We start from the raw sequence: 13,508 nt of genomic DNA on the forward strand, positions 1-13,508 counted from the left end.
CACCACCGCCAGCGACAAGTACAGCCGCTACTCAAACTTCAACTGCAACAGACAGCGAAGCTACCCCAGCTCCAACCACAGCAGCTACACCACCCCCAGCAACAAGTACTGTTGCTACTCAAACCACAGTGATGACTGCAGCTAAACCAGAGGACCAATTTGTACCAATATCGATTGCCCCTCTACGCAAGAGAAAAAGCAAAAAAGAGGCAAGAAGGGTGAAGCGAGATGAAGAAACAATGTATTCACCACTCAGGACAGCATCTGGTCAGGAGTCATCATCACATGACGAAGAAGAAGAAGAGGTGACTTCTCGACCTCGGACCTCAACCGAGCTACGGAATATGCGAAAAGATTTTACCCGTCAACCAGGGGAGCACATCATCACCTGGTTGCTGCGATGCTGGGACAATGGGGCCGATGGTCACGAACTAGGAGGTACGGAAGCCAAGCAGCTGGGATCACTTGCTAGAGAAGGGGGAATTGACAAAGCAATTGCAAGAGAGAAAAAGTCCCTCAGTCTTTGGAGGCGGCTCTTGGCAGCTGTGAAAGAAAGATTTCCATACAAGGACGATGTTACGAGTCGTTCGGCCAAGTGGACTACTTTAGACAAAGGCATCCAGTCTCTGAGGGAATCAGCCATCGTAGAGATGATTTATCACATCAAACCGAATAACGGAGATATACCCATAGACCCAGATGAAGTCGAATGTACACGACCCATGTGGCGAAAACTTACACGGAATGCACCGTCATCATATGCCTATTCATTGGCAACAGTAACCTGGGGTGACATAGTAACACCAACAGTGGATGAAATGATTCATAAACTCCGAGAGTTCGAAGACAATCTCACCCCTTCCATCATCTCAGCTGTGGAAAAACTGTCCCAGGATGTCAAACAATTGAGGGACGATCTATCTGATTTATCCAGCTCCTCACGTGTACCAACACAGGTCTCAGCTGTTAACAAAAGACGTCCTATTGTTCGAGACAGAAGATATAGAAGGCAAACACCACGGGCCACCCTATGGTTTTACCTGCGGGATCATGGAGAAGACATGACGAAGTGGGATGGAAAACCTACTTCAGCTTTGGAGGAACGGGTGCATGAATTGAAAATAGGAACAAGGGTCAAGACTAATCATCCCATGAGAGCTGCGGCTTCAGTCTCTGGTGAGCAGGTTCCCAGATGGAGCGGAAGAGCTGATTTTACTCCAGCTCCTATGATAACGAAGAATAATCCCTTTCAATACGACTTAGGTGTCCAACGTTGTGATGACTATTAGAGGGACCCTGCCTCCAGCCAGGTGGAGGTAGGGGATAATCGGATTTACTGGACTGTGTGGGTCAGACGGCCTGGCACATCAGTCCCACAGAAGTATAAAGCTCTCGTAGATACCGGTGCACAGTGTACCCTGATGCCGTCAAGCTGTCAAGGGGTGGAACCCATCTCTATCTCTGGAGTGACAGGAGGTTCCCAAGAGTTGACTGTACTGGAGGCTGAGATCAGCCTGACTGGAAGGAAATGGCAAAAGCACCCCATTGTGACTGGTCCAGAGGCTCCATGCATCCTCGGCATAGATTACCTCAGGAGAGGGTACTTCAAAGACCCAAAAGGGTACCGATGGGCTTTTGGTATTGCTGCTTTGGAGACTGAGGAAAATGAGCAGCTGTCCACCTTGCCTGGTCTCTCAGAGGATCCTTCTGTTGTGGGGTTGCTGAAGGTCGAAGAACAACAAGTGCCAATCGCGACCGCAACAGTGCACCGGCGGCAATATCGCACCAATCGAGACTCCCTGATTCCCATCCATAAGCTGATCCGTAGTCTGGAGAGTCAGGGAGTGATCAGCAGGACCCGCTCACCCTTTAATAGCCCCATATGGCCAGTGCGAAAGTCTAACGGAGAGTGGAGACTAACAGTAGACTATCGTGGCCTGAATGAAGTCACACCACCATTGAGTGCTGCTGTACCGGACATGCTAGACCTTCAGTATGAACTGGAGTCAAAGGCAGCCAAGTGGTATGCCACGATTGATATTGCCAATGCATTCTTCTCAATTCCTTTGGCAGCAGAGTGTAGGCCACAGTTTGCTTTTACTTGGAGGGGCGTCCAGTACACTTGGAACCGACTGCCCCAGGGGTGGAAACACAGCCCTACCATTTGCCATGGACTGATCCAGAATGCACTGGAACAGGGGCAAGCTCCAGAACACCTGCAATACATTGATGACATTATTGTGTGGGGTGATACAGCGGAAGAAGTCTTTGAGAAAGGGAGGGAAATAATCCAAATCCTGCTGAAAGCTGGTTTTGCCATAAAACGGAGTAAGGTCAAGGGACCTGCACAGGAGATTCAGTTTTTGGGAATAAAATGGCAAGATGGACGTCGCCAGATCCCTACAGATGTGATCAACAAAATAACAGCAATGTCTCCACCAACTAATAAGAAAGAAACACAAGCTTTCTTGGGTGCTGTGGGGTTCTGGAGAATGCACATCCCAAATTACAGTTCGATTGTAAGCCCTCTCTATCATGTGACCCGGAAGAAGAACGATTTTAAATGGGGCCCTGAGCAACAAGAAGCCTTTGAGCAAATTAAACGTGAGATAGTTCATGCAGTAGCCCTTGGACCAGTCCGGAACGGGCCAGATGTAAAAAATGTACTGTACACCGCAGATGGGGAGAATGGTCCTACCTGGAGCCTCTGGCAGAAAGCTCCAGGGGAGACTCGAGGTCGACCCCTCGGCTTTTGGAGTTGGGGATACAAAGGATCTGAGGCCAGCTATACCCCAACTGAGAAAGAGATACTGGCAGCCTATGAAGGGGTTCGAGCTGCTTCGGAGGTGATTGGCACTGAAGCACAGCTCCTCCTGGCACCCCGGTTGCCCGTTCTGGGCTGGATGTTCAAAGGCAGGGTCTCCTCTACACATCATGCAACCGACGCGACATGGAGTAAATGGGCTGCACTAATTACACAACGAGCTCGAATAGGAAATCCCAGTCGTCCAGGCATTCTAGAAGTCATCATGGACTGGCCAGAGGGCAAAGATTTTGGAATGTCACCAGAGGAGGAGGTGCGCGTGCTGAAGAGGCCCCACCATATAATAAACTGTCAGAAAGTGAAAAGCAGTATGCCTTGTTTACTGATGGGTCCTGCCGTATTGTGGGAAAGCATCGGAGATGGAAGGCAGCTGTATGGAGTCCTCAACGACAAGTTGCAGAAACTGCTGAAGGGGAGGGTGAATCGAGTCAGTTTGCGGAGGTGAAAGCCATCCAGCTGGCCCTGGACATTGCTGAACGAGAAAAGTGGCCAGTACTTTATCTCTATACTGACTCATGGATGGTGGCAAATGCCCTGTGGGGGTGGTTGCAGCAATGGAAGCAGAGCAACTGGCAACGCAGAGGTAAACCCATCTGGGCTGCTGCACTGTGGCAAGATATCGCTGCCCGGGTGCAGAACCTGGTGGTGAAGGTACGCCATGTAGACGCCCATGTACCCAAGAGTCGGGCCACTGAGGAACACCAGAACAACCAACAAGTGGATAAAGCTGCTAAGATTGAAGTGGCTCAGATGGACTTAGATTGGCAACATAAAGGTGAATTATTTTTGGCTCGGTGGGCCCATGACACTTCAGGCCATCAGGGCAGAGATGCAACATACAGATGGGCCCGTGATCGAGGGGTGGACTTAACAATGGACACTATTGCCCAGGTTATTCATGAGTGTGAAACATGTGCTGCAATTAAACAAGCCAAACGGTTAAAGCCTCTTTGGTATGGAGGACGATGGCTGAAGTACAAATATGGGGAGGCCTGGCAGATTGATTATATCACACTCCCACCAACCCGCCACGGCAAGCGCCATGTGCTTACCATGGTGGAAGCAACCACCGGATGGCTGGAAACATACGCTGTGCCCCATGCCACTGCCCGGAACACTATCCTGGGCCTTGAGAACCAGATTTTGTGGCGACATGGCACCCCAGAAAGAATTGAATCAGACAATGGGACTCATTTCTGGAATAACCTTATAGACACTTGGGCCAAAGAGCATGGCATTGAGTGGGTATATCACATCCCCTACCATGCACCAGCCTCTGGGAAAATCGAACAGTATAATGGGCTGTTAAAAACTACACTGAGAGCAATGGGCGGGGGAACTTTCAAGCATTGGGATACACACTTACCAAAGGCCACCTGGTTGGTCAACACCAGAGGATCTGCCAACAGGGCTGGCCCAGCCCAGTCGGAACTTTTACATATTGTAGAGGGGGACAAAGTTCCTGTGGTGCACATGAAGAATTTGCTGGGGAAGACAGTCTGGGTTATTCCTGCTTCAGGTAAAGGCAAACCCACTCGTGGGATTGCTTTTGCTCAGGGACCTGGATATACTTGGTGGGTAATGAGGGAAGATGGGGAAGTCCGATGCATACCTCAAGGGGATTTGATTTTAGGGGAAAACAGACAATGAACTCAATTGTACGCTGTTGCCTGCTATAGCCATCAACTAGAAGTCTGCAGGGCACCAGCGACTGGCCCTGACTTCCCTCCGACCATCATCCCAACAGAGAATGAACTTTGATAGAACCGGATGAGTTCTACAGTGAAGGAACGATCAGCATCAGCAGACAACGATCCAACACTGCACACAGCCTCTCCTGCCCTGAAAGACTGTTACAAGAGATGGAGCCCAACATCATGAACCGAACGGACTCAGTAGCTTTATAGGAATTGGTCCGTGCACTAAGATAACAGTGCACTGAAATGAGAGTGAGGGTATATGGAAAATGTGGGATCTGAGCATGACGTGAATGGCATGGAATAAGGGGTGGATACTGTCCTGGGTTCAGCAGTAGCAGTCAGTTTTTCTCCTTTTTAGTAGCTGTTGCAGCACTGTGGTTTTGACTTTCAGCCTCGGAACAAAGCTGATAACACTGATGTTTAGAATGACCAAGGACTTTGTGAGTCTCATGCTCTGCCAGGGAGGAGGAGGGGCCGGGAGGAAGCAGGGACAGGACGCCTGACCCAAACTAGCCAAAGAGGTATTCCATACCACAGCACGTCATGCCCGGGGATGTAACTGGGAGCTACCCGGAAGGGCACGTCCTCTTTTCGGTCGGGCTCTTTTCCGGCGAGCGGTATCATATTTTCTTCCCTTGTTATTTCTCTTATCATTATTATTATTGGTGGCAGCAGCAGTGATTTGTGTTATACCTGAGTTACTGGACTGTTCTTATCTCAACCCGTGGGAGTTACATTCTTTCGATTCTCCTCCCCATCCCTCTGGGGAGTGGGGGGGGGGAAGTAGACTGCGTGGTTCTAATTTACAGCCGGGGCTTAAACCACGACAGCCACCCTCAGGGAATACTAAATTTGAAAAATCACCCTACCTTTCTGAAAGGTTTACACACCTCATTCTTTCATACTCTGAAATCTATTTCATGTTTTATCAGACTTTATTGTGGGGAAAATACTTTGATTAAAAGGGAAAGAAAATATTCTCATTTTGCTTTGAAAGATTTTTTCTTTACAAAAATAAGTGGTAAGAAAATATCTAGTTCCCTTCCTTGAAATGGTAATTTAGAAAGCCTTCCTAAGCCATTTTTACGCTCCTTTATTGTTTCATTTTCTTAAAAGATTTCCACAGCAAGAGGAGAGCTAGCTTTATGTAGGGGGTTCGTTTTTGGTACAAATAATAAAATAAATTATTCCACTCAGAAATAAGGTGACAGCAGCTGTATTGCCTTTGCAAAACAATGTTAAGATGAAGTCTTTCTATGGCAGATTTAAGCCACAGTATTGTAACAGAAATTTTTGTTCTTTTATTAAAAAACAACAAAATTTTTGTATTTCTTGTCTGTTCTTTTGAGCAGTTGTATTTCTTCTCTGGCTAACTCCACTGACGTTCTATCAGTGCTGATGGAGCTGTTTGGAGGTGGGTGACAGAAATGTCACCTTACCAATCTCGCCATTAAGTTGTCAGTTCCACAGTAGTATTTGGAATTGAAGCAGACACCTCCACTGACATTGGAACCACTATGTATGAAAGACACTTCTATTCCTTTGGATGTGCAGGAGACACTTTTATTTACCCAGTAATACTTTTGTTGCTTTGCACACAAGGATTAGTCAGACTCTTCAGGGAAATCAAGGGAAGCTGGTGTCAGTACAAACTCTACCTCCATCAGGTTTCATCTGTCCCAACTGTCCAGTGCAATTGCCCATCATGGTTAAATTTCCAGCACGGACACGGAGACTTAACACTTTTACTGTCATTCTGCTCTTTCATTGATTTTATAACCCCAACCAGTGTCAACACAATTTTATAAAGACAGACTTGCTTGTGATTTATAATAAATACGGTTGCAAGATAACTAGGCCATTTCTTCTATTAATAGCATAATATTGAAAGCACCCCACTTCCCCTTCATACAGAATGAAGGCCACTGCTTATTCATTCTGTCCACTTTATTCTGCATAAGCATATATTCCTACACTTTTTTTTTTTTTTAATTTATACATTTATAAATCTTCTTTGATGAGAGTCAGGACCTGCTACCAGCAGATGTATTATATTCCTTTATATTCTTTTATATTCCTGGCCTGACTGCACCCAGGATAACAGAGCTCTGAACTATGTCAAGATATGGCAGTAGCAAAAACTAAATAGGAAATGATCAAGGACATTGCTGCTAGAACAAGAAGTTCCTAGATTCTTGGCATAAATTTAAACATTATAATTGCATATTAAGACCTGATACCAATGTCAGTGTACACTTATATGAGCTGCTTACATATGGAGCTGCTGTTATAAAAGGAAGGCATTAGTACTATAAGTAGGTTATACAAATAATAGAATCACAAAGGAAAATTTGAGGTCTTCAGCTCCTACAATTATGAGCTCATTCAAGTATATGGAGACAGAATTGCAACATTAAACACTGTTTTTAACTCCGACTAAAGACTACACTGGTCAAGGATTGTTTTATAGCAAGAACCTAGTTTGAGATTAAATCTTGTTATCCCCAAAAGGTGTTCTTAAACCAGGTGAAAATACTTGATTTTTAAATTTTAATTTTCTTCCTCTGTACATGTATAAATGTACTCTCTGTGAATATATATCTCTGTATATGTATATATAATTTATATATTCTTACATACACATATACAAAGTGTATATATACATATATATATATACATGTATATATACAGCCTTATGCAATGTGTATCAACCAGCTTTTGCTTAAAGCCTTTTTCAAAATGCATAAGGTTTAACCATAAAGTTGTTTTCTTCAGAACCAGTTCTCCCTTTGAAAGCCTTTTTTCCTCCCTTTTCTTTTTTTCTTTACTACAGTTATTATTTTTATTAATCTCAGGAAATTAAAAAGAGACTGAAAATGCATAGGGTCTGTGTTTGAATTCACTGGAAGAATGAATTGCAGGGGGAAGTTATTTTTGGCATGGTGTTTTTAAAATTAAACTGCGGAATATTTGTATTCTAAGATTATTCATAGAATCATAGAATCATAGAATAGTCAGGGTTGGACAGGACATTAAGATCATCTAGTTCCAACCCCCCTGCCGTGGGCAGGGACACCCCACACTAAACCATGCCACCCAAGGCCTCATCCAACCTGGCCTTGAACACCGCCAGGGATGGAGCATTCACAACTTCCCTGGGCAACCCATGCCAGTGCCTCACCACCCGCTCAGTAAAGAATTTCTTCCTTACATCCAATCTAAACTTCCCCTGGTTAAGTTTGAACCCGTTACCCCTTGTCCTGTCACTACAGTCCCTGATGAATAGTCCATCCCCAGCATCCTTATATCCCCCCTTCAGATACTGGAAGGCTGCTAGGAGGTCTCCACGCAGCCTTCTCTTCTCCAGGCTGAACAGCCCCAACTTTCTCAGCCTGTCTTCATACGGGAGGTGCTCCACTGCCCTGATCATCCTCGTGGCCCTCCTCTGGACTTGTTCCAACAGTTCCATGTCCTTTTTATGTTGAGGACACCAGAACTGCACACAATACTCCAAGTGAGGTCTCATGAGAGCAGAGTAGAGAGGCAGGATCACCTCCTTCGACCTGCTGGTCACGCTCCTCTTGATGCAGCCCAGGATACGGTTGGCTTTCTGGGCTGCAAGTGCACACTGCCGGCTCATGTTCATTTTCTCATTGACCAACACCCCCAAGTCCTTCTCTGTAGGGCTGCTCTGAATCTCTTCTCTGACCAACCTGTAGCTGTGCCTCGGATTGCTGTGACCCAGGTGTAGGACCTTGCACTTGGCATGGTTAAACTTCATCAGGTTGGCATCAGCCCACCTCACAAGCGTGTCAAGGTCTCTCTGGATGGCATCCCTTCCCTCCGGCGCATCAACCGAACCACACAGCTTGGTGTCATCGGCAAACTTGCTGAGGGCGCACTCAATCCCACTGTCCATGTCACCAACAAAGATGTTGAACAAGACCGGTCCCAACATCGATCCCTGAGGGACACCACTAGTTATCGGTCTCCAGCCGGACATCGAGCCACTGATCACAACTCTTTGCGTGTGGCCATCCAGCCAGTTCTTTATCCACTGAGTGGATATTATTAAGAGATTTTACGATTTCATATTACTTTTAAGCATGATTTTGTATGAGGTTAAACAGTCTCTCAACCATGAACATGAGACAAAACCTATAGAGACAGGAAATTACAGCATAATGGAAATGATTGCTGAGAGCCATACCACCCTGGGCTGTGAGCTCATCCCAACAGAAATGCCAAACCAAGCTGATTCAGTCAGTGCTCCAGTTTGGGATCTCTGAGGAAATTTCCAAGGTTGCTGCAGGAAGTGGTGGTGGCAACACTGTAGGTGGTATTTTCTGTTCTTGAGTCACAGTTGGGTCAATAACCTGTGTGATGAGAGCAAGCTGGTTTTCCTGGAAGAGTTGTGGTCATGATTTGAAAGCATGGTCCTGAGTATTAGAAGACCACCATGGACTTTGTGCCAAACGTACAATTGGTAATCCTGGGGAACTGATCACATTTCAGTATCAGCCCTTCTTACATGATATCTGAAAATTATTCCTACATTTGGTCATCTTTGGGACAGCAGAATAAAATCAGTAAGGAAATGGCAGGCTGCTAGAGTACTGAAAAAAGTTCAAACCCCACTGAAATTGGCTTTCAGTCTAAATCCTGTCATTAACTTGAATGAGTTTAGGATCACATCTAGAGTCCTTAATGTAGAAGGACTGCAGCAGAGCTAATCTGCTTTTGAAGGAGCCCCTCTCTTTTCATGCTTTTACTGTTTCAGCAATGCTGCCTTTGCCTTTCAGTAATCACCATCCGTTACTCATAGGTGCTGTCAGGCCCTGTCATGCCCTCAGTGCAGCTCAACTCCAGATTGTTTTTCTTCCCAACCCTGCAATGGTGTAGTGACACTATGACATTACATTCTCCCCGGAAACAATGACATGAATCTGATTTATAACTGGTGGTAAAACTTTATTATTCAAGTTTAGATGTAACAGACATCTTTGCTGCCTGAAGATTGTTTGCATAAGAAATACACCAAGAACATGTTTGTGAGTAGAAATGAACATGCACTATGAAAACCAAAAAACAAAACAAAACAAAACAGAACAAAAACCACATCCATGTGTTGTAAGGACAAAACATTAAGAGCCAACATTCTAGAGTCAAATCAGGGCTACAAGTTTAATGATGGTTTTTAGCAACATGAAGTCATTCTTTACGAAGTACTCTTTTTTTTCTTTTTTTTCCTTTTCCTGCTGGTGAATTTTCTATAAGCTAAATTTACAATGGCATTTTGAGATGTTTCCTTTTCTCCTGTTCTCCTTCTACTTAGAGCTCAGAGGCCAAAATGATTGGAATGGAAAACTGTGGTTGCTGTCACAATGTTTATTCTAAGAATCTTGTTTTACAATGTGTAACTGAAAAACAAATGAAACTGGTACTTAGTTGGCTGGCAGCCATTAAATTATTGTCTTTTATCCTCTTAAAAAGAGGTAAATAGGGGTATATGTGATTAGTATCTAGGTAGCATCTCACTAACTGCCAGCTTTTCAGAGCTGGCTGAATAAAACAAAATTGTGAGGAAAAGTGTGGGGATGGATCCTATTCTGAGGTAAGAAAATTATGTAAATCATTTTGCTTGGCCCATCTTAACATTATAGAAAAGTTTAGAAGGGATTTCTCACTTATTTATCACATTTGGGATACGTTGACAAATTGCTCACTATTGTTTGCCAAGCATAACTGTTTCCACAGAAGCAGAAGGAAACAGATCTACCCTTCTGGCTGAACAGAAGTGAACGTCTAATCTCTCTTTGGCTTTTCCTGACCAGTATTAGGAATTAGCATGTTAAGTCAGCCAAGAAAAATCAATACAGGAGCTAGAACGCACACATATTTAGGCATCCTGGGCAAAAAGCAAACGGTAGACAACATCTCTAGCACATAAAGTAAGTAGTAATGATTACACAGCAACACGGCCCAGTTCAAAGATGGACTTCAAAGTCTGTCCCTGAACTGAATCCTAACCCATGGTTGCCAGTTAAGGTCTCTCTACTGCACAACCACAATGTTTCAGTGCTGTATACAAATAGCATCAGTCCCTTTTGTTCTGCTGCCCCTTTAACTGCAAAAATAATCTCTTGCCCACAGCATGCCTCAACTTCTTGAGTAGTGTCTATGTTGTCTCTGTTTAAAACTGTCACAGTGCACAACAGTACATTTTTTAGGCAAAACAAGAATCCAATGTCCCTCCTCCTTTTTGGATGGTCCATGAAAAACAATAAGGTGAGAGTTTCATCAGCACAGTGGCAATTAGGTGCAAAACTTATTTTGGAAATCACTCTTGAGTTTAACACCTGAAAACAAACTGTGCTCTGGAAAATCTTCATCTCCTGCTGCATTAACCTATGGGGCACCAGCCCCAAGTGATAGCTGAGAGGCAGTCCAGTTGATAAAAGATATCTCATGATGGTTCCCCCTGTACAGTGCTAATAAAAACATTGTTCCAGTTCTGCAATCTGATTGATGACAGGTATCACAAATCCTCTGGTTTTGAGCCAACTACCTATTTTGTGGTCCAATTTGAGATACATTTTAAGATCTCAAACCACCAGTCCTTAGTAGAAGTACAAAACCCTGCAGACACTGACAAATAGAGAACAAAGGTTTAGGTGCTGTAAGCTGATGAAAATGCAGCAGGTGCAGTAATTACTTGTGTGTGCTAACATTGGTTTCCATCTGAGAGTTATTAAATAAGATTATTCTTTTTCAGCGTCAGGATTTATTTTTCTTTTGATTAATATCCATTCTGAGGGGGGCTGGGAGATGGAGTCACCTCTCTTTTGTTCACAAACAAAACTGTGCTCCCCCCAGCCCAATCAAAGAGAACAGGCTACGGCAAAATCCCATTTCTTACAAAGCAGAAATCTTTGAACATCTCAATATGTCATGGCAAGAACAATGAACTTTTTTCAATTTTCATTTGCACCATATATGTGTGCAATACTAACATTCAAAAATCTGTCTTGTTCTTTGCACTTGTAAGATTTTATTTCTCCTCATCCCCAAACCCTGATATGTGTATTTCCTGTTATTGGCCTCTGCTTCTGAGTTTAGCAAGAGGTGTCATGAAGTACAGGGTGGTGCTCAAGTCTCACAATATGCATGTCCCCCCCTAAGCTATTTTGACATGAAGATGTAGCTTCTGTCAATGAAGAAGCCACAGGAACTGGTAAGTCTTAGATGAAGTAAGTCAAACCAGTAACTACTGAAAACCGGCAGGCAGCTGCCTCCGGAGATGATAAAAATCACTGCTTAGTGAGCCTAACATGTTTCTTGGAAAAGCTGAAAAGAACACACACTGGATCCTGACGTAACGAAACGAGGGTAATCTATTTCAGTCCCCACAGAAAAGAAAGAAGAAACTAAAAATACCCAGCAAAAATAAATCCACAAAAAACAAGTCAGAACTTATTATTGGAGAACAATAGTAAAAACATAACCAGACTTTGTCTGGTACTGGTAACAAGCTGGAGATTCATCTAAAAAATAGAAGAAGAAGAATGTGGCCCAGTATCCTTTGCTAACCTAGAACACTATTGAAGGGTTATAGAACACAACTGTGAACAGACTGAGTGGGACTTTCCATATGCTGCTCACCAGTATAGAAGCAATGGGTGGAGCAGGAAGGAATGCAAGCCTAATGCTGAACAATAGCCTGTCTGTGCCTAACAAATCAGAGAAACTGTGCAAAAACTTTTCATCTGTGTGAAAATGTAACATGTAAAATACTGCCAAGGTCTGCAAGACCTTTGGTGATCAGCTGTGTAAGTGCTTCTCATGCATGGTGATGTTTGTTGCCGGCTGCTTTAGGCACATTATTTTTCAAAAGACCATCAAAGTGCTGAACATTTAGGCCAGTTCCTTCCTGGTTTTCTTTTGTCAACCCCTATTAGACATTTCCTATCACCTCCCCTTGTATCTTCCACCTCCCTGTCTATCTGGTTAAATATAAGCACACCAAATTCTAGAAGGGAGAATGGTGAGATTCAGGTAAGTTAAATACAAGAACTTTTTTTTGTTTTTATGATGCTTTAGTTTCAATTACATGAAAATCTGAGAAAGGCGGCATGTGAGATCAGAATAGGACCCTTTACATATAATCTCAAGTGAGGACTTAGTCCAGAAATATTTTTATAGAACATTTTAAAAAATAAAATGCATGAATGGAGAAATAAAAGACAACATAATATCAGAAAGACATTTTAAACTTCATTCACTGCAACATTCATGAACCAGTTGAGCTACACCTGCCATACAACCATAAGGAACTAAGACCCTGCACTGCGAAAAAGAAACAAACCCAAACAAAACGAAAAAGCAACTGCGTAATATTGTAAAAATGGAGTGCAATGCTACTACAGAATGCAATAAAACATCAGTGCTGCATCATCAAACAGCACTTATCAAAATAATTTCTGAAATGTTTCTTCTGAAACACAGACAAAGCAATAAAAAGAGGATATATGTTTATCATTTTAAGCATAACAATGTGAGTTAAGAGCTTAAGAATACAAAAGTACTTGGAATGAATAGTGCTACCCTTTTTTTTCCTAAGTAGGCATAAAAATATTTTCATTTCCTTCTTGTTTTTCCATACCATTAACATCAACAAATTTCATTCATGTTATCGTTTACAACTTTAATGCACACACACAGAAAAAAAGATACCTACTGCAATAGAAATAGTTGCTTCATTACCTTGTTTGCTACATTTGCAAATGTAAACAGCGAGGCAGAGCCAGAACTGACTCTAATGCATGATGGAATATCTTTGTTGCATACGTACACTGTAGAAAATAATTATTCAATATGTCAGGCACCATTATTTGAAATGTAATACATTAATATTTACTAGAAAAATAAGGTTTTTTCTATTTGTTCTCCCAACTTCTTTAATGAAATAAGTTAATCTGACAGTG

This window comes from Psittacula echo, assembly GCF_963264785.1.
Source record: "Psittacula echo genome assembly, chromosome: 2".
In the NCBI taxonomy this organism is placed as follows: Eukaryota; Metazoa; Chordata; class Aves; order Psittaciformes; family Psittacidae; genus Psittacula; species Psittacula echo.